A 21,348-nucleotide genomic window follows, 5' to 3' on the forward strand; every position below is an offset into this window, starting at 1 on the left:
TGCTGTACAATGAGAAGGGAAAACACGACCACTCATCCCACCCATGGCATTCTTTCCCCCCACTATGCATTTCTGCACACTTTATAAGTATTTAAATGTTTCTAAATCAGTTCCTGTGATACATTTTACTACTGTCAGTATCTTTAAAGGAAGGCATTTGTTTAGTTAAAAGATCCAAACTTTTTTGTAATAGGTTAGAGCTGTTAACTAAGAATATGAACACTTAAATAGGTTTGAGATCAAAGCTTTTGTTATTTTCATCAGGTTTTATAGCTATTTACAACTTCAGATAATCAGTAGTAGTGGCATGTTCTCCAATAGCTGTTAATGTGATATTAAAAGACACAGCTGTCCTTCCAAAACCAGGAAAGGGAAAAAATGGAGCCTTTTCACAATTTGAGCATGCACAGTAAACAGCATAGTAAAACTCCTCAATTGCACATATCATCCATCACACTGCAATCACTAATAAAAATCTGACTGTTGTGGCTGTGAAAGAATAAGGAACAAAAAGATGGACAATTTTATCTTTCAGGAAATTTTTTAAAAATTCTTAATTAAGTACACCAGAATAATCTTACTACTGTGAACTAACTCCGTAATTAAAAAAAAAAAAAAAATCAGCGGTCTTGGCTGTAGTAATGAAGTACCACCAGGGAATTTATAATGCTCCCCAAATGTTAAAATTAAAAATTTCTGACAAGTTATTAAACTGAGATTTAGTGAGAATTGGGCACTTTTGTATTGGTGAAAAGTTTTCTGCAGAAAGCACATTTGAACGATGACCAGGATAACACTTTTTGTGAATGATCGGTGTGTTGTTGGCATCAGCAAACATTTTTAGTTGATGTAAGACTAACTTGTGTTTCTAACATCTAAAACCTTGATTGCCTATACCCATCTATTAGTGCCTTGTCATATTTATTTAATCTGAAAGAAGTCACTTAATTGGTTTTTATGTTTGAGAAGGCAGTATTCCTGAGCTTCACGAAGTAGATCCTGAGTGATTGTCATGGTTTGACACTGGCTAAAAGCCAGGCACCCATAAGAATTGTAATGAAGGGTTCATAAGCTAAGGATCAGGGGAAAAAAACACTATAAAGGGCAAAATAGGTTCAAACTCAAACAGTCTAAAGAAAATTTATTATTAACAGAATTGAAAGAGGGTAATGAAGACTAAAATAAAATTTTAGAATGCCTTCTTCTTCCCAGCCCCTCCCTTCTTTCCCACTGACAGTGCAGGGAGATGAAACATGGGATTTTTTAGTCAGTTTCTCACTTGAAAAATCTTTCTTCAGTTCGCTTAGGGAAAGGAGTTTCCTTTTTCTGTTGTGCTGTGGGGTCCTTCCCACGGGAGACAGTTCTCAGTGAACTTTTCTCGCATGGTTTTAATTTTCACAAATAACAGTCCTGCCTGAGCATGGGCGGTGCAGTCCTGCACCCATGGGCGGTGCAGTCTTCCCAAAACTGTACGTCATGGGCAATTTAGTTCATTTAGTCTTTTAAGGAGAAGCTGCTGTAGTTTGGAAGCAAGGGCTCTCTAACTCTGGAAACAAGGGTCTTCTCTCTGTTCGAGTTTCTCACTAGATTACAGCTTTTCAGCATCCAGTTGCTCCAGTGTTAGCTCCTCTCCCTCTTTCTTTACTGACCTCGGTGCCGCCATGTTGGTTCCCCTTACACGTCCTCACTTCTTCCTCTTCCCTGACTTGGAAGAAAATTCCAAGATCTGTTCTCAAGTTCTATCAATTGAGAAGTTCTTATAGGGTTTCACTGTGCTGAAAAGGTTGATCTCGTCTGTGCTCCGCGCTGAGGCGTCGCTCACCATGTTTCCGCTACTGGCCATGTGGCCCTGCCAGCACCACGTGAGCCTTGCCACTGCTCCTGCTTTTTCTGCCCGCAGCACGACTGGTTAGGAGCAGCTAGGCAGGCCCAATTTGCTGTGGGCCGTGCCGGGCATGGCAATAGCCAGAGATCTGCCGGGATGAACCACACTTCTCATAGAGATATGATGGAACTCCGTTTATTCTATTGTCAGACCCATAGTTATACCCTAATTCCCCAAGCACGCATAAGCAAGCTCCATACTATTGGGTTACAGCTACTGTTCACGCGGCCTTTGATAGCAAGCGATAGGTTACAGATTCATATGCACGCGACTAACTAACGTAAGTCTTTCTATGGTCAGCATCCCCCTCCCCAACATCCTGTTGCTTGCCACATCAGCATTGCTCCTCTCTTTTTTCCCTAGTCAAGGACAGTTCACTAATATAGCTTGGATTGTGCACGTATACATGTCCCTATTCACTCAGCCATTTCCCTACACGTGGTGCTGGCTGCAGCGCCACGTCCCTGTGGCCACACCCAGCATGGCCGCGGCCACACATGGCTGCAGCCGCGCCGAGATGGTCCCTGGCAGCTGTGGTGGCACATGGCCACGTGGCCACTCCCAGCGCCAGGAGGGCTCCAGCCGTGGCACCTCCCCACCCCTTGGAAAAAGAAGAGACCTGTGCACGTTTTTTCCTTCTTAAATGTGTCATAACAGAGGTGTTACCGACTTCTCTAATTGGGCACCAGCAATATGGCCATCTTCAGAGCCTTCAGGGGTTGGCGTGGCTGGACATAGTAGAAACTTCCAGGAGCTTCTCACTAAGCCACCTCTGTGGCTTTTCCCACTCCCACCAAAGAACCAAGCCATGTTAAACTAACACAGTGATTCTCTAGAGGAACCTGTCTTTCCAGTGGTTATCAGGAATGCCTAGGGAAATAGCTGGCATGTGTAATGATGTAATTACGTTAACTAAAACGGAATAATACAGACCGTCCTTTCACAAAAACAACTTTTCTCTCCCTAGAATGCTCCCATTCCTCCATCCTTGTGACAATAAATTGACTTTGTGTTGGGGAAGGCAAGAGAAAGACCAGCTACATAATTATACTTTCAAATTTCCTGCTTCTTAGTCAGCAGAACACTAAGTACAAATAAAATTTAAGTGATATTCTTTAACACTGAACAGCACTTACATAAGAAGAAGTGTGCTGCATTTCCTTCTCAGGTAGGTCAGCTTGCCCCTTAGTGCTCTACTACCTGTTAGGCTGGTAAGTAACTTTGTAGAATGCAAAATCCAAAGTGAGGGCAAGAATCATAAAGCTTTCAAACTGAAAAGGATAACAAGATGAATCAGTGACTAGAAAAGTTAAAAGGAATTAACTAACTATCCTATGACATCTTAAAGTAGCACCATATGAATCAACTGCCTCAGATACATACGAATTCTGATCAGTAGTTTTAAAAAATTAATTTAAATGTGTGTTCTGCTTCTGTTGTTAGGATTAGCTTTACAGGTCACAATCCCATTTGTAATACTGAATCTCACAGGTTTATGGGGCACAACTTCCCTTTAACCTTCCACGTTTGCCAAAAAAGATTGCATTTATCTATTTATTTTCTAATTTTATTCCTTATTACAACCTATGCTTACTTGTTATTAGCTTGGTATCCTTAAACCCCCATAAAAATAGGCCCTATTTCTGTGATTTTCCCCTCCTCTAGTACAAAGTAGCATTTATCAACCAAAACCAGTTACTCTCTATTCTGCTCTTGACAGGCAGCACTGATGTCAGAGGACTTTTGACCCTCTTGAAGGCAGATTATAACGAATACATCACTGTCTTAACCAGTGCAGAGCATCCACCCAAACTCCCTGAAAGCAATCATGAGAAACTTAAACTTGTTCCTGTCATTGCAGTCTCTCTTTTGGTTACAGACTAAGTGGTTTCTCTTCATAATCAGTCTCAACATCAGTTATTTTTGTGGTTGCATTGTATATGATCATGTGCACTCTCTTTTCAATCATAGTAAACTTCTGTAGCAGAGAGTATCTGAACTTGGGTCCTGAAGTCTTCAATTATAAAACACTCTCCCTAACCACCTATGCCCAGTCACCCACAAGACCAGGAGTCCTAACTGTGCTCCCTGGACAGTGTTTGTCAGTATCTGAGTTCACTCTATTGGAAAGAAAGAGGGAACTGGTTTTTAGTGGTGCTGATGAGCTCAAAAAACAAATGCAGAGTACTCTTGGGTACACATGGGTAAAAGCTTGGGGGTTTTTTTAGAGATTTTGCAGAGGTAGGTTACTGATTTTGTGTGCCCAAGCAAACAGGATTACTGTTTCCTAAAATACAAGTACTGCTGTTGTTACAAAGGCTCTGGGAACTTGCAAAGTTATCCAAGTCAAAAATGGAAAAACTCCAGAGTCTTTGGACTTGTTATGGCTTAACCCCAGCCAGCAACTAAATACCATGCAGCTGCTCTCTCACATAGGTAAAAGTGAGCCATGTGAAAACTGCCCTCTGAGCTCACAAACAAGTTGCTTAGATAATTTAAAAAAGATATTATGAAGTTGATGTTGTAATCTGGTAAAATGAAAGTTAATACCTGCAGTTCTAGATGTGATTTCAAATGTGTATCCTTGATTTTTACTGGATCTCTCAAAAACCCCAATAAAATGAAACCATTTGTGGTCTACATAAGCAAAAACTGTCCAAGAAATTGAAGCTGATTCAGAATTGGATGTTTTGTTATGGGTAAAGATCAGGCTCTTTACCTCTTTACAATTAAGTTTTGTTGTGAAACTTAAGATTCTTCTATGAAAGAGTGCTGATACCATCCTCACATTAACCACAGAGCTGGGTCACAGTGATGCATATGATGCATATGAGTAAAATCATGTCAAATCCCAAATTTATGAGGATTTTTATGAGTACATCTGGAACTTAGTCTTAGAAAATGAAAAACAATGAAAAAAAGTCATGACCTTATCACACTCTGAAATGGGATAAAAAAGAGAAATTGCAATCAGCTAGGTAACATTTTGAATAATGGACATAGAACTGAAATCTGAAGTGGAAAAAGTCAGGAAAATTGCTGTAAAAAAAAAAAAAAGAGAGATCACTGGAGCTATTCATAGAGCACATGTTCCCTTTCATTGAGATATCTCTCTAAGTTGGGATGGGTTGGTTTGCCTTTGCTGATCCTGAGGTGACAGGCTAGCTCCACCGTTTTACATAGTCCATGAAACTGTGAGCTGTAAGGCCAAACATCAACTAAACATAAATCAATAAATCCAAGCAGCTGGACAAAAGCAAACTAAGAACTGTAGCAAACAGATTAACACATGAAATATTTACTCCATTCATCACAGGAAAAAACTGCAGCTGGAGAACTGGAGAACACTTTTGTGTTTCTAGAAAAATGTACCCATTTCGACAGAGAAAGCTATGCAAATTGGAGAGGTCTGGTAAATGTAACTCATGAAAAACACTTGTATGAATTATTGGATAATTTTGGTCTCTAAAAGTCCATTTTCAGCCCCCTGATTCTTGATAATTTAACATTTATCTTTTTGGATTGACACAGAAAATAATTATTATTCTATTTACAGCTAAGAGTTAGTGTATGGTGCAAAAGCTTGTCTTCCTGAAAATGATTTATTGCAAATTTCCAAAACAAATACAAAATGGATCTTTTGACTCATCCATTTTATGGGGAAATACAGTGTGCAGTCTAAACTGAGAAAATGAATGTTCTGTTACAAATATGTTCTGTTGAAGGGAATATCAGACTATATACAAAAGAAGGAAAATGCAGATTTCTAATTTAACTGAAATCAAGCACTTATTTCAGAATAAATGACTTGGAAAGGCTTCATATCTTATTCTCTCCTATGCAGTTCTTTGTTTGAAAAAAGAAAATCAACTTTTTTTATCATCTATTGTAGTAAGAGAATCTCTGTTTCAACAATATCGGAAAGAACACCAATGCAGGCAACAGACAAGTGATTTAAAACAGATGTGAAATTCCCTCTGTGTAGAAAATTATAGGCACTGGTGATGACATTAGATGCATATGACTAATCACAGTTAATGCTTGCTGTTGCCAATTAGCTTTATTAGCACAAGCAATTTGAGCACAGCATGACATTACTTTAATTACTGTAAGCAGCTTGTTCATTTATTGAGCAGTATGCATTTAGAAAAGGGTTATTCTACCTGAAAATTAATCACAACCCTCTTTATCATTAGAATTTCAGGAACACTGAGGAAGAAAGACTTTGCCATGCAAATAGAAAAAATGGGTGATGAAAGTCTGGCAGTAATTTTAGTATTTTACTACTATTTTACTTTCTTATAAAAAGACAAAAGCTATTGTATGATTTCTGTCTGAAAGCTGGACATGAGTGAGACAAAATTACTACCATTAGAGTTAAGACAAGACATTATGACCATTAGGTGGTAGCAATGCAAAAAAAATCTTATAAAAGTGTGCAGCAAAAATAAGGCTAAAAGTATCTAGGACAGAAAAACCCCAATACAGACTCCAAGCTGCACAAGAAACTTATCTTCTCCTTTTCATATCATGTGAAGATAAATTTGTTATCTGTGACATAGGTAAAAATTTGCATATCAGAATACAGTCTTCAAAGGGCGGAGGATGCAGCATTTCACTAGCAAAATGCAAAAAGAGTCATCGTGCAATTATGTTACTCAAAATTGCTATGGCAAATGAAACAGAGCTGCATTATGACCTGATTGCATTTGCACCACCCCACTGCCTCACAAAACTATTGCAGGAGTGAAAATCATGGTGTTGTGGAAGCAAGAATTCAAAATAAGATTTCTTTTTTCCTTTGTAGTTTCTCGTAAGACTTTAAAATATCTCAGAAATTTATATTTCTTAATTCAAAAGGTAATAGATTCAAGAATCAGAACATACCTCTCCTATATTTTATGTCTGTAGGTATTTTGAGCTTGGATCAGGAATCATATTATCCATGTTTTACAATAACTATTTGCAATCTTTCTTTTAATCCTTCTGTTGCAAATCTTGTTTTGGACAAGATATTCACTGTTCAAAAATTAACTTAGGTCTTAAAGAGAGTCCTTAGCAGTTGTTGGCTTCTGTGCTGCTGTTACTCTTCTGTTCATCCACAGTTCTTGCAGAAGCAATACTGCTAGAGGAAGTAACGTCAGTGGCTTGTGCTGTGTGGGCTTCTGTGGCATGGCCACACATAATCAGCCATGGACTCTGCTGAGTGCAGCGAATTCCTGCTGTGGGATGAAAAAGGAGCAGGTGAGTAAAGGCCAGCAAGGCTGACAGGCTGGCTTGCCCATGGTGGTGTAACCAGGTAAGGCTCATGAGACCTGGAAGAGGTTGCAGTGAGATGCGGAAGTGTCAGGCTGGATGGAGCTGGGTGGCCAACAGCTGCTGAACATGAGCCCGCAGTGCCCAGGTGGCCGAGAAAGCCAATGGCATCCTGGCCTGTATCAGGAGCAGTGTGGCAAGCAGGACCAGAGCAGTGATTGTCCTCCTGTACTCAGCACTGGTGAAACCATGCCTCGAATTCTGTGTCCAGTTTGGGGCCTCTCACTGGAGGGAGAACACTGAGGTGCTGGAGTGTGTCCAGAGGAGGGAAGCAGAGCTGGAGAAGGATCTGGAGCAGAAGTCTTGAGAGGAGCAGCTGAGGGAGCTGGGGGTGTTTAGACTGGAGAAAGGGAGGCTCAGGGGAGACCTTACAGCTCTCCACAACTGCCTGAAAGGAGATTGCAGACAGGTGGGGGTTAGTTGGCCTCTTCTCCCAGGTAACAAGTCATAGAACAAGAGGAAATGGCCTCAAATTGCATCAGGGGAGGTTTAGATTGGATATTAGGAAAAATTTCTTTGCTGTAACAGGCTGCCTGGGGAGGTAGTAGAAGCATTATCCCTGGAAGTGCTCAAAAAAGGTGTGAATGCAGCATTTGCTGTAATTTAGCAGGGGACACAGAAGTGCTGGGTTAATGGCTGGACCAGATGATCTTGGAGATCTTTTTCAACTTAGGTGATTCGATGATTCTAACCACAGTGTTGCTTAAACAAAGGTCAGGTGACTTACACTTTGGTTTTCCTGTTGCCTGTGTCAACAAACCTCCTGTGAACTGTCATTAAATTGAGAGCACAAACACAGATTATGCCATTGTTTTGCACTGTGCAAAGCTGTGCATAGTGCTCCACGTCTGCCCTTCAGTCCCAGGACATCTCAGATCTTCCCCTTCTGACAAAACTGAATTCACCAGCTCAAGTTTCTTTTCAGTAGTGTCAATGATTTGATTACACTTGCATGAAGGTTTAACTCTGATGATACACCCATGTCCACATAAGAAGATTTTTGCAGGCAGAGCACTCAGATAGTGGATACTGCTACACTTGGTTATAAACCATTGCATTAATCAGGCTGATAGATTCTCAGCCTAAAAGATGTAGCCTTCAAGCCAAAAATAGAAAGGAAATGATCATGGCTGTTCCTTCACTTGGCAACTTCATCATGAGATACAACAAGTAACTGAGGGTTAGAGCCACAAACATTTTCCCTAATTGCATAAGCCATCCAACAGGCATGCCATGAAATGGATGACAATGAGGATGGAATAATTGCATTTCCAGATTTCTGTGTGTTCAGATCTGGGAAGAGGTACAACAGTGTTGGGAACTGGAGATAACAAAGCTATTCCTTAAAGCTGTCATCTGCTACATTTTATGTACCCAAATGGTGGACATTCATCATGGAACAGTTTCAAAATTGTAGATTTTATTTTGTGATGAGGCTTACTCATAGGAAATGGATAGAATATAGATCTTGCCATAAGCCACCACCTTGGTCAGTAGTATCTGTTACAAGCTCATGTGGATGGACAATGCTGCCCTTCTCGTGTCATAGCCATGAGGAATGTCAGCCTGTTTTGGGTTACAAGTTGCAGGAAGTCAGGTGAAAATGAAAGAAGGTTCAGTACTGGTGCCAAGGATTGTTGGTTTTTACATCCCAAGATATTGTTTAAAAAGGTATTTCTCAATGTGTACCAACAACATTTTAATTTCCTAAATTTCAAAGCACCTGAAGGGGATCTGAATCCAAATCCTTACTTATTCAATACAGAGTAAAGATAAACCTCTATGACAGGAATATGTCTACGACAGAACAGGCAAAGCTGAAAACATACATAGATAGTGGAAAACCCACCAAGCAAAAGAATAAATGAAAAATTACAGAAAGGGAAATATATCCAGCAAAAAATGAAAGGTGTAGGACAAGGGCAGTTTTAAGGGAAAGGCTGTCATACAGCTGAATGACTTGGAGGGAAGTCAGGACCATATAACCTGCACAATGTGTAAAGGTACATGGAGAGCTTCATACCTGACACCCACTGCAAGGCAAAAAGCTACAGCTTGACTGCCTGCTGGGGCTGCACTAAGCACTGGACAGACACTGAAAAAGGAGTAGCTCCTGTGGCTGGGTTCCCAAACGAGCTGTTCTGTGCGCCTGCACTCATCAACATCTCATAATACTCATTGCATGAATGCACCACAGACTTCTGTGTTGTGTTCAAAGGCCAGTCTGGGTAATTACAGTTTATCCCAATTTTCCTGGTTTTACTCCAATACAGCTGTCGGTAGCCTAACAAAGATACAAATGAAATGATGCACTTTTATTCATGTGCTGCATCACAGTGAATGGCATGGTCAATAAAGCAACACCAGTGAATGCAATTTATCAACAGTGTTGTTAAGGTTGGAAAAGACCTCTAAGATGATCAGGTCCAACTGTTCACCCAGCACCAGCACCACTAAACCATGTCCCCAAGTGCCACCTTCACACATTTTTAGAATGTTTCCAGGAGTGGTGTTCCTACCTCTTCTCTGGGCAGCTGTGGGTAAAATACTGAAAAACAAAGTTCAGTGAGAGGGCATGCTTGTTTTGGCTGTGGTTCACCAGGGACAAACTGTCTGCACACCTTAGGAGCAGAAACACAGAGGGAGCTTTGTGTACCACGACAAGGGAGATGTGGAACAACGGATGGAGTGGCACTGAAGTTGTGGTCACGCTCTGTTGAAAACAATGCAGCAATTAGGAACAAAGCCAAAGGAATGATCCCAACAGTCACTGAGACTGGAAAATACATATTAATTTTCATGACTCTACATATGCTAACAACTAAAGACACCCTTCCTTATTTGTCTTAAAAATCTCTGATGGAGGGGTAAGTGAGGATGAATGGGAGATTGTTCCCATGGGTGTCATTCCAAAGTAGTATTTATGGGAGGAGCAGTAATCTTACATTTTTTTTCTTAAATCTGACTGTAGCAGTTTTAAATTGCATGAATTATAAGTGCTTGATGAGTGTTATAAGGTGAAGCTGCTTGGAGATGTTTCCTAAATAAGTTTGGATCTAGGCTGACAGTTTGGGCATTTTTGGTCCCACCTCAACTGAATGTGCAAAGAATAAGCATCACGAATTTACAAAAAGATAGTATTTCATGCAAAGAGGCTAATTAGAATTCACAGGTAATCAAATAATATATTAAAGTATCCTAATACAGAGTTAGAACCCTAAATTTAGGGACCTATTTTTAAAAAATGCATTTGAACATGGCTTAATAAAGAAGGCTGGAGGTTAACACCTCCCCATACTGCATTTGCTGTAAAGGTAAGGCTTATTTAAAAATAACTGATTGATGTATGACTGGGACAAGAGTTCTACACCCCCCAGGAGTGTTAATACAGCCAAGTCCTGAAGCCTTATGAGCAGTTTCATTGCCAGGGTGGGGTTGCAGAGTGGGGAGCGAGAAGTTCAGAACAAACAAAAGGGAAACAAAAAGGCAAAGGGTGAGAACTACTTCAGCAACACTCAATATGGAAAATATCCAATGAATCAGACTGAACAATAAAGCAATATCTAGAAAACAGAGTGATCAGGAGACATGGAAGTGCACAAAAACAAATGTAATTCACATTGCTTACAGTGGGATGATTTTGCAGATGAGAGGACTATTTTGCTATTTAGTATTTTCTGAATATTCTATGAATTAGCACTTTGTTTTAAAAATTCTGCATTGAGAAAAGATGAATCTGCTTCTTAATAGCCCAGAATGACTCACAAGGCTTCATGGTTGACACCAATTGCATTTTAAAGGTCTTAGTTTACAAAAGTCTAATAAAAAATATTCTAGACAACTCTAAATATTGAAATGTCTTCCAAAGCATTAAAATTTCCCTAAATATCACATACATTTTTCAAATAGGAGTTAATGCAGGAATAAAATGCTAATAAAATAAGCAAGCTAACCATAAATATACACAAAATGAGTAAATTTCATTTATATAAACCATGAATGTCATTTTCTAACTGTAGGCCACACAGTGAAAACTGACAGAAAAATGTGATGCTCTTTAAAGAAACCAAGAGGAAGATCTCTGTGGTGACAGAATTCATAGAATAGAAAATTATCTAGCTATTTCTAATATCTGTGGTTCATGTGAGAAAAAAACAGAACTGCCACTTCAAAGGGTAAGTCTTTTCTTAGCCCTCAAAAATGACAGTAAATACATTAAAAAGGTATTATGCACAAAGTATCTACAGGACCTTTGCAATAAAGAAACCAGCTCTAATATGTGTTATGCTCTTTTATGCACAACCTTTCAGCATTTTTTTTTCCATTTTCTGACTTTTTCTTACCTGGCTTACAAGTGAAAAAGGAAAACCACATTTTAACAAGTACAGTTTGAAATTTGGAACTACATTCATGAATGGAAACGATAAAATGAATTTTTTCAACTGAATGGTTAAGGGCTTCATTTTATTAACAAACCAGTTTTCTTCATGTTGAAATCTGTAACAGAAAAAGGATTAATCAAAAATAATATTTTTCAGAATCACTTGGCAAGGATATTACTTATTGTTGCATTTTCCGTTTGCTTGCCTGGTAAAGGAATAAAATTAGGAAAACACGATCACTTTGATTAGTGTCTAATCAAAGACATCGTGCCACTTAACAGATGGGACAATGATCCTTCTTCCATTCTGTTCCTCCTCTTGAAGCATTTATTTTTCCCAGTGGAAACCTGGAATGACCTAATTCAAAACGGAGGCATCTTGGTTTATGTGAGAGGAGCAAAGGAAAAGGGGGTGTCTCATTTTTCCTTTGCAGGAAGGTCAAGCGAAGTTCTCCAGTCACTCAGAAGATGTCTGCTGCTAAATAAGGCAGAGAAAGCACTTGCTTTGTTTCCCCACAGCACACACTGAAATCTTCCAACCACTAATGCTTCAAGTTTCTCTCTTAAAATACAAACAGCAAGCCCTTACCAGCTGTTTGCCACTGGGACTCTAGATACTGTTTTAATGTTCGTACAAAAAACTTGGAAGATAATAAGCTAAATTGTGACAACATTCTTTTCCAATTTGTTACTTCATCATATTTCTCCACATTCAGCTGACGTCCAATTTCACCTCAGTCTTGGATTCATCAGTGAAGATAAATGCCTGCTAACAAGACATGCAGAGTGTACTTCCTATCACAGCTGACTGCTGGACTGATTCTACTTACAAGGGCCTAGAGTACCAGTTACCAGCATAAATTTTTGAAAGGAGGCTTACATTTACATGACAAACAAATTTTCTGACAAAGTCAGTGAGGAAGCCAGAGCAGACAGTCTGCCACACCAATCAGATATTGAGAATATTGATATACATTGAACATACATTGAAGTTAGGGACTGCTATCCCAGCTGGGCCCTCTCCTGGCTTCTTGTACACTCCCATGGGAAACAGAGAAAGCTTTGATGCTGTGCAGATGCCTTTCAGCAATAGCTGGAACACTGTGTGCTTTCAAACATATGAGCTGCTATGAAGGAAATTAAATCTATCCCAGCCCAAACCAGTTCACCTACAAAGGTGACACATCAGAATAGACAACCTAAAGCTGGTGGAGTACAAAAGTCCTCCCCTTATAAACAAGCATGGTATTCTCATTTTCCGTAAAGTAACTATATTTGGCATGTTGTTTTCACCACTGGGTAAATAAATAATTTTCCATGCCCACCCTGTAGGTATTTACATAAGAACTTGTTGTTCAAGGTGTCGTCATATTTGAAAGACAACGAGCCAGAGGAGAAGATGATACATCTCATCCTGAGGTACACAGCTATCTACAGATAGATGGATTTATGCTCTAAGTTCCCATGGCCATGTTGAAGCAGTCTCTTTAATGGAGCTAAGATAACTGCCCAGTTCAGCACAGCTGCCTAAAGGGAGGTGGGCAAAATAAATCTTACTCCTCTTTAAATATCTTTTTCTGTAGCCTAGAGAGACATTTGCAAGTAAAAAGAGAGCTTTACCCCTTCTTACCCTGCTCCAATCCACCTTTCCTCAGCTACCTGTTGTTCCTAATTCAAAATACCGGATACAACCTTTAAAATCCTCAGTAATTTAAAACTTCCTATTGGGAAAACACTCTTCTTGCCACAGAATATCATCTTGCAGCTGAGTTGTCTGTAAAAATGTGTAATTTTTCAATATTAGGACTTTGATTATGAAACATTTCCTTATAACCTTCACTGGAGCCTGTATTTACTAACTTTCAAAGACTAGAAAAAGCCATTTTGGTCAGTCAATAACAGATGGAAAAGCAAAGGTCTATTTTATACATGTGTGCTTATCTTTACCCAACAATGGAGGCAAAGCTTTAGACCACCCATATTACTTCATTTATTTGTTAACATGTGGGTCACACCAGAGTCTGCAGCTGCAGATATTAATTCTTTTTGCAATGATTTATTAATGATACCCAGGACATACAGAGAAAAACCAACTGGAAAAAGAATAAGCATAATTACTCCTATTTTTATCATGCTGGGGAAGTCTACATTGATACAAGTGTTCATTACAGAAACCTTTATGAAATTTCTGTAGATTTCTAATGAAGAACAGGCTTAAGTATTTTCACAGTTTATAATACTTGTTCTTTTCACTGTCTACAAAGCTTATTTGATAAATATTATTAAATTATTCAAGAAAACTAGTAAGCTACTTGCCTGACAGGCATATTTCTGATTTTTTTTTTCTGGTTTATTTAATTTGCTTTATTCAGTTATTTAGGGAATGGAGCCTGTAAATTTTCAGTAATAATTGAACTGCTGTGCAGAAAGAAGGAAAGAAAGAAAGAATAAACACACAGAGAAGTTTGAACTAATCTGAAGAAAAACTACCCATTTGTTTTACCTCAGCATTTGTACATTTAGAGAACTACATTTTTAGGTGAATAATGAACTTCTTCTACTATTTGTAAAAATGTAAGAAGTACAACCTTGCAGTGAAGACTGGCTTATAAAGTCAGGTATTTGTGGCTGAAGTTCTGAAGAACAAAACTTTAGTAAAAAATTTAAATATTTTCTTAAAGGCTTCTATGTAATATGGACATGTGTAATTTTTTTCTTTTAATAAAAAGGTATTTACACCATTGATCTTTAGAACCTAACCAAGACACACACAATACAAGTTCTTAGTTGCATGTGTTTTCAGCAGAAAGAGAAATTGCTAGCAAATACTCAGAATCCCTTTCTTGAGACCTCACTGATCCCTAATTTAGGTACTTACACACCTGAACTTGGATGGTGTGAAACTTATTTCCTGAAAAATGCAATGTTAGGTTCTGAATACAGGATAAGTGCAATGATGTCTTCTTGAACCTATAAATAGTTTGAAATAATAGTCCCAAAAGAGGTATGAAGCATTCTTGTTTTAGTTTTTTTGCAAATTAATATAATAACATTGACTAGATGGTAATAATTTTACTCTGAGTTACAACATACAAAAGTGGTCCAGTGGGGGTGACTTGGTAAATACTACATTCAATATTTTTTCCTTATACACGTTTACATGTATAAGCAAAATAAATAAAAATTACCTGCTGCTCCAAACTCTGTAAAAACTTGAATCCCAAAACCTTCTGATGGCCTTCTTACACTGATAATAAAGAAGTGAAAGTTGATTAAAATACACCCATAGTGCTTCTAAACTTTACAGTCCTGCTGAAGTGTTCAACCAAGTAATAATTTTCTGTACTTGAAAAATAAAATAAATATTTCTTTCCCTCATGTAAAAACAAAAAATTCCCAAGTAACTCCTAGGACACACAGAATGAAGACAGCAACCAGAAATAAGGTGACATGTTCCTCTGGTAAGTGTTGCACATTTATTCCTTTTTACCCATAAAAAAAGACGTTAATGAATTAAATGGGTATAGATGGGGAAAATAGAAAGAATAAAATGCAGGCTTCATCTGGATTTACTTGGTGCTACATAATAAATGTGTGTGGGAATTCCAAAGATGGCAATCCAAAGGACTCAATGAGATATTGCTTTTTTTTTTCTTGAAGAGTCTGCAACTATTTGCTAGTGGCTAATAGAAATCTCTAACTTGCATTGGAAACAAATGAGTCATCTTCTTCTGCAAGTTCAAGTCCTTTGAAGTAATATCTGATAAGATTGTATATAGGTAAACATATCTTTTCCTTGGATAGAAGTGGGAGAAACACTCAATTTGAATCCTGCTAATTCATGTTTGGCTACCAAGAATAACAGACAGTTTTGAAAATTGCGTGTAATCAAGATGCTCATGTAAAGTAGCAGTGCTGATTCACTAGGCTAAAGCTCTAACATTTCTGCAATACCTGAGAAATTCTCCCCTTCATAAATACTGCAAAGACAAGAGCATACAGTTTCTGTGCACAAATGTCCAGGTAGCTCTGTAAGCAGCCAGATTAAGCCCCTCCTTGATCAAATATTGTGTCAGGTCCATGCGCATCTAGGATATCCTGTGCTTTGTCTTGAGAGGATAGGTAGAACAAAATCAATTCCTGCAATTGTCTTGCAAACCAGGCCTTTGACTGGGGGCTTGCTACTCTTTTTTTGTTAACTTTTTTTTGTGTGTGTGTTCTGAGGAGACTCCAAAGTGGTTTTTATGGGAGTGTTTTGGCAGCAGTATCAATTACCTCTCGGAAATGCCTGTACACCAACACACACAGGATGGGGAAAAACCAGGCAGAATGAGAGGTCTGTGTGCACGATGTCACTGCAGTTACAGAGACATGGTGGGACAGCTCACATGACTGGAACGCTGTCAGGGATGGCTACGACCTTTTTAGGAGAGACAGACCAGCAAGGGGAGGTGGTGGAACTGCTCTTTGTGTGAGAGAGCAGCTGGGCTCTATCGAGCTCTGCCTCAGGCTGGGTGAAGAACAAGACAAGAGCTGATGGGTAAAATTCAGGGACAACGTGGGTGACACTGCTGTGGGTGTTTGCTAGAGGCCACCCTGTCAGGAAGAGGAAGTCAATGAGGAATTCTCCCATCAGCTGGAAGCAGCCTCACAGTCACAGGCTCTGGTGTTCATGGGGAACTCCTGCCCTGATCTCTGCTGGAAAAACAACTCATGTGGGCACACAGGAGCCCAGGAGGTTCCTGCACAGCACTGATGGTAACACTTTGACACAGGTGGTGGAGGATCCATCGAGGAGAGATGTGCTGCTGGACCTTGCACTGACAAACAAGGAAGGACTGGCTGGGAATCATAAAATCATAGGATCACTAAGGTTGGAAACAACCTCCAAGTTCTACAAGTCCAACCATTAACCATGTGAAGGTTGGGGTCAGCCTTGGCCGCAGTGACCATGGAGTGCAGGATCCTACACGGAGGAAGCCGGGCAATGAACCCTTGATTTCAGGAGAGACATCTTTGGCATCCTCAACTATCTACCTGGAAGAATCCCATGGGTTAGGGATTTGGAAGGTAGGGGTGTCCAGGAGAGCTGGTTAATACTCAAGCATCACTTCCTCCAACCTCAAGACTGGTGCATCCCTATGAAGAAGAAATCACACAGAGCAGGGCAGGAGACTTGCATGGATGAGCAAGGAGCTTCTGGCAAAACCCAAAAGGAAGAAGAAAGTGAAGGAAATGTGGAAAAAGCGACAGGCTGTTTGGGAGGAATATAAGAATGTCATCAGAGTTTGCAGAGACGTGATGAGCAACGCTCAGGTCCTCTGGTAAGGGATGTCAAGGGCAACAAGAAAGGTTTTCCACCCAATTTTCTCAAACCTGTTTTCAGATTACACAGTGAGCCTGTGAGATGGAATGGGTTATTTCTTATCATGGAAGAAAAAGACTAACTGGGTGCATTTACAGTACAATAATGAAGGCTGTGTAATATCATCCTGCTAACTCTATTTTGTGCTTTAACAAAATAAAACCCAGTAACAAACAAGATACAAAAAAGTGAATTTTGTAGCTGAATACCTATCTTTTAACATTCTGCCTATTTTTTTTTTTACATTTAAGTGAACTTAATATAAAAATACTTTTGGAAAATATTTGATGTAAGTATTATTCTGTAGTTCCTATTTGAATTACTGTGAACGCATTTCACGTCTGAAGTGCCTACTTGTGAGGCTTTTTGTATTACAATGTTGCAGCATACTTGCTAATTAAGCAGCTGGCACTGCTGTCCTGTTAAAAAATAAGAGCCATGGAAGCACTGACCTGCTTTCCTGTGGCTTCTCATTTTAGTACACATAATTTGGTAAAGCACTTATTATAATTTAGCCCAGGTTGGAACAAACCTTGAAAAATCGTCTCTTGTTTAGCACCCTGACCGCTTGACTTTAAAACCTCCCTGATGGGGACTCCACTAAGGCCCTGGGACACTGATTGTTTTCAGTCCAAAAAAATTCGTCTCTTACATCAAAATGAAACCCCTCTGAGTACAGCTTGTGCCCTTTGCTGGTTGTGCTCTCCATGGGTGTCCTTGTGAAGAGAGAGCATCCACGCTTTTTGTGACTGCCTTTTGGGAACTAGAAAACTATGATGAGGTTCCCCTGAGCCTCCTCTTCTCCGGGGTGATAAGACCTAACTCCTTAAGTATTTCCCCACAGAGCAGGTTCTCCAGCTCTTTAATCACCTTTGTGGCCCCCCTTTGAGCCCTCTCCAGTGTGTCTTTTTTGAACTGTGCATACCAGGACTGGGCACAGTACTGCAGGTGTGGCCTGACAAATGCTGACTAGACTAGGATGATCACGACTCTGTCTCTGCTAGTTATGCTCCATGGATGCAGCCTAGGATCCAATTTGCCTTCCTTGCTGCAGCAGCACACTGTGGGCTCATGTTATCCTGTCCACCAGGATTTCCAGGTCCCTTTCACCAAGGCTCCTCCTCAGATGGGCAGATTCCATCATTTACTGGGAACTTTGGTTATGCCATCCCAGGGGCACAAACTTTCTCTTGTCTTTGTTAAACTTCATATTATTCTTTCTATCCCACTTTTCCAGCCTGTCCAGGTCTCCCTGTAAGATGTCCCTTCTGACATGTTCAATGCACCACCCAGTCTGGTGCCACCACCAGATTTGCTGAAGGTGCTTTCAATCCCATCATCCAGACCATTGAGGAGGATGTTAAACAGCATGGGGCCCTACAGGGATTGGGTAGGCAGGAATTCCTCCTGAGATCTTGCAGGACCAGAAACTCTCTTGTGTTTGGTAGGTGTGAGCTTCCCTTGAAGCTGATCAAAGGAGGAGGAAGCCATTGGTGAGCAAGGAATTAAATGGAAAACTAAGCCAAGAACCAGCCTCCTTCAGGTAAGCATCAGAATTCAGAGTTTGGTAAAGGAGCCTCTACAACTATAAATCTTGAATCAGCCCTTTGAGTCAGAGGTTCCCAGCTGTTCCCAGCTGAACTCACAGTCAGAGAAGCTGAGCTCTGTCTAGTATTAGCAGGAGCTGAGTGCCAAACTCAGCCCCTTACAGAGCTGAGATATTGTATTTGCCTCTGAGAGAGGCAGTGCCTCTGACCCATCCTTCTCCTTGGCCTACAAAGGAAATAGCTGAAGCAGTGGGTCTCCTGGAATTTCAGGGAGCCTTCTGCGTATGTATCCTGTTTGCCCAAATAGAAGCGTTCTGGGGATGCATAACCTGGGAGTGGCAATAGGGTGTGCAATCCGTATTGATCTACTACTACTAGTACCAGAAACACTTGAAAATGGTATTTCTTAGAATATTTCAAATCCTCAGTGCTTTTCTCAGATAAATTGTCGTCAGGAGAGCCTCTGGTTTTGTCTCACTTCAGGAAATGAAGCTTGTGCCTTTGTGCTGGCAAGCAATCTGTCCTTGATATGCTTGAACCTACTGGCCAATCTTAACCTAATGGATACATTACTCTCCTGTAAGGTAGCAGGAATCAAGACTAAGTGGTTTTTTTATCATTTCTCACAGTAGTATTGATGTATATAGTAATTAACTTTCAGAATTTTTCTCTGACGTTTTCATTCTGTGGTTTCTCTTCTATATATATACAATTAGTCTAAAAATCACCTTGCTTCTTGAAGCAAAAATCATTTTAAAAATACATGAGATGATCTAACGTGTGGTAGTCACAGTTTTGATGCAATGATATATGTTTGTGAATAATAGCTCTGGTAGCACACTGAATGATGTAATGATAGGAGATTATTGGTTGATACCAGTGTAATTCAGAATAGAAAATAGCCTTTCATTCAGAAGTTATCTATAACATTTAGTTCTATTTGATGCTGAGATGGCAAAATGTGCAACAGATTCACTCAGTGAAAATTGCCTACATTTCACAGAAATTACAAAATGGGAAGAAAACAATAGCAAAGGGCTTGGAAGGATGAAGGAAATGACCCTTCTCTTATTACTAGTTTTTTTTTTTAAACAAACACAACAACCTGTTTTCTGTTCTCCCTCCACTAAAGAAGGAAGGAGTTCTATACATGTGAGGGAAAGACTAATCAGGAGGTTTCTTTAAGACTTAAGAGCAAACTACTTACATACAAAATGATAGTTGCATATAGAAGTTCTGTCATCTTCAGATAAATGCAGACAGCATCATCTTCAACTTATCTCTGCTCAGATTAACAATGAGCAGCTGAGATGCAAATGTTGAGGGCTGAGGTAACGGTGTTGAGCTGAAAGAAAAACTCCAAATAACTTTTCAGCTCTGTGGCACTACCCCCAGACTCATTTACCACAAGACTAGCAATAAATCTTTAGATCAGTGAAGCAATTCCCAGCCTTGATGGCAACTGGAATGCCTCCTTGCTTCTGGATACTCAGATCTTGCAGTGTCCATACTCAGTTAGAAAGAGGTTTGTGCCTTTCCCACTCAGATTTAGCCACAGAAAGTCTTGCATTTGTGTTCTCCATGCTCAGTTATGATAAATCGCTCTATTCAGTATGGGAACACTGATCTCAAAAATCTAAAATTGTTTCCAATGCAGAAGACAGCAACATCAGTTACTGGTGTCACTGCATTTTAGTGATCTCCTGGTAAATACTGAAGAGGATTCAAAGTAGACATCTTGAAACTTCTGCAACCAATAATTTCTAGTTAGCTGGATGCTGACACTCCTCCAATAAAGCATTTACTTTCTGTAATGTCATTATTTCACTGGAATTACTCATATACGGGAGACATTTTTTTCTGATTATTTATCTCCCAAGCCTATAATTCATTACAATTGCTCATGTAATATTAGAGATTTTGTGTACATACCTGAGAAAGGTCTTAAACAGTATGTTCAGACTTGATGTTGCCTGGAAAGTAGGAAAAAGCCTCACTCATTTTTTGTGCAGAAGGACATCACTGTGACTGAAGTGGTTTCTAATATTTGATTTTAATATTCATTGGTGAGTTGCTGAAAAGAACCCTGCTCTATAGCTTCAACACAGAAATAGCAGACACACTTTTTCTTGCTTCATTCATTCATTCATTCTCTCAGCAAACTTAACACTGAAGGGAGTCAACTGCAGACTCCAGACCCTTTGAAAATATAATGCAAAATCCACTTCTACTCAGTGTTTTTCCTACTATAAAAGATAGCCATACTGTATGGTTTATGTTTTTTGCTAATTAAAAGGTAAATGAGTCCATCTTACCTCATCAATTGTATAACAAAGACATTTTTACCATTAAAGACGTGGTAGAATCCTTAGGGTTTACTGTTTGTTCTCAAAATGAAATCTTCAGTGACAAAAATGCAATAATTTTTTTTCCCAAGTCCAACCTTTCAATACTGTCATTTATTTAATTCCTATTATAATTTCCTTAAAAATTCAAAGCTTTTTGCTCTGGCTGCAAACAGTATTCTTCCCTGTTTTTCTTTTAATTATTTTTGAAATGCAGTTACAATCACATCTATAAAATACATATACATGTTGCTCTGTGAGACAGCCAATTCTGTCTCTCATGTATCAGCTTAGAGACATCAGAGACAGTTTTGTTATCAATGCTTATCTTTCCACTGACTTGAGTGAACTTTAGATGAGCTTCATGGTGAGTTTATCTGATGATGGACCTCTAGTGAGAATTAGGCATAACCTAACAGTATCTGCAAATTGCATTTAGCCTTTACAATTAACCAGACAACAAATAAATCAAGAGAGGAATAGACTGAAGGGTCTCCTCAATGACAACA

General features: G+C 39.4%; 1 long non-coding RNA gene across 2 annotated transcripts in view; it reads right to left on the reverse strand.

The window, feature by feature from the left end:
• Window positions 1–2,172: 2,172 nt before the first annotated feature.
• Window positions 2,173–21,348, reverse strand: part of LOC121669567 — a 36,776-nt gene continuing 17,600 nt past the window's right edge. The window contains exons 6-8 of one of the 2 annotated variants that reach the window (XR_006017806.1): window positions 20,427–20,467; window positions 19,702–19,839; window positions 2,173–7,107 (exon numbers count right to left, since the gene is read on the reverse strand). This is a non-coding gene — a long non-coding RNA (uncharacterized LOC121669567). Of the gene's footprint in view, window positions 7,108–14,425; window positions 14,830–19,701; window positions 19,840–20,426; window positions 20,468–21,348 lie in introns of those variants that run through there. The other variant, XR_006017807.1, reaches the window with a different exon arrangement.

The sequence above is a fragment of the Corvus kubaryi genome, unplaced genomic scaffold (genome assembly GCF_017639235.1).
Source record: "Corvus kubaryi isolate FWS band 111438036 unplaced genomic scaffold, C.kubaryi_AGA036_p1.0 37392, whole genome shotgun sequence".
NCBI lineage: Eukaryota > Metazoa > Chordata > Aves > Passeriformes > Corvidae > Corvus > Corvus kubaryi.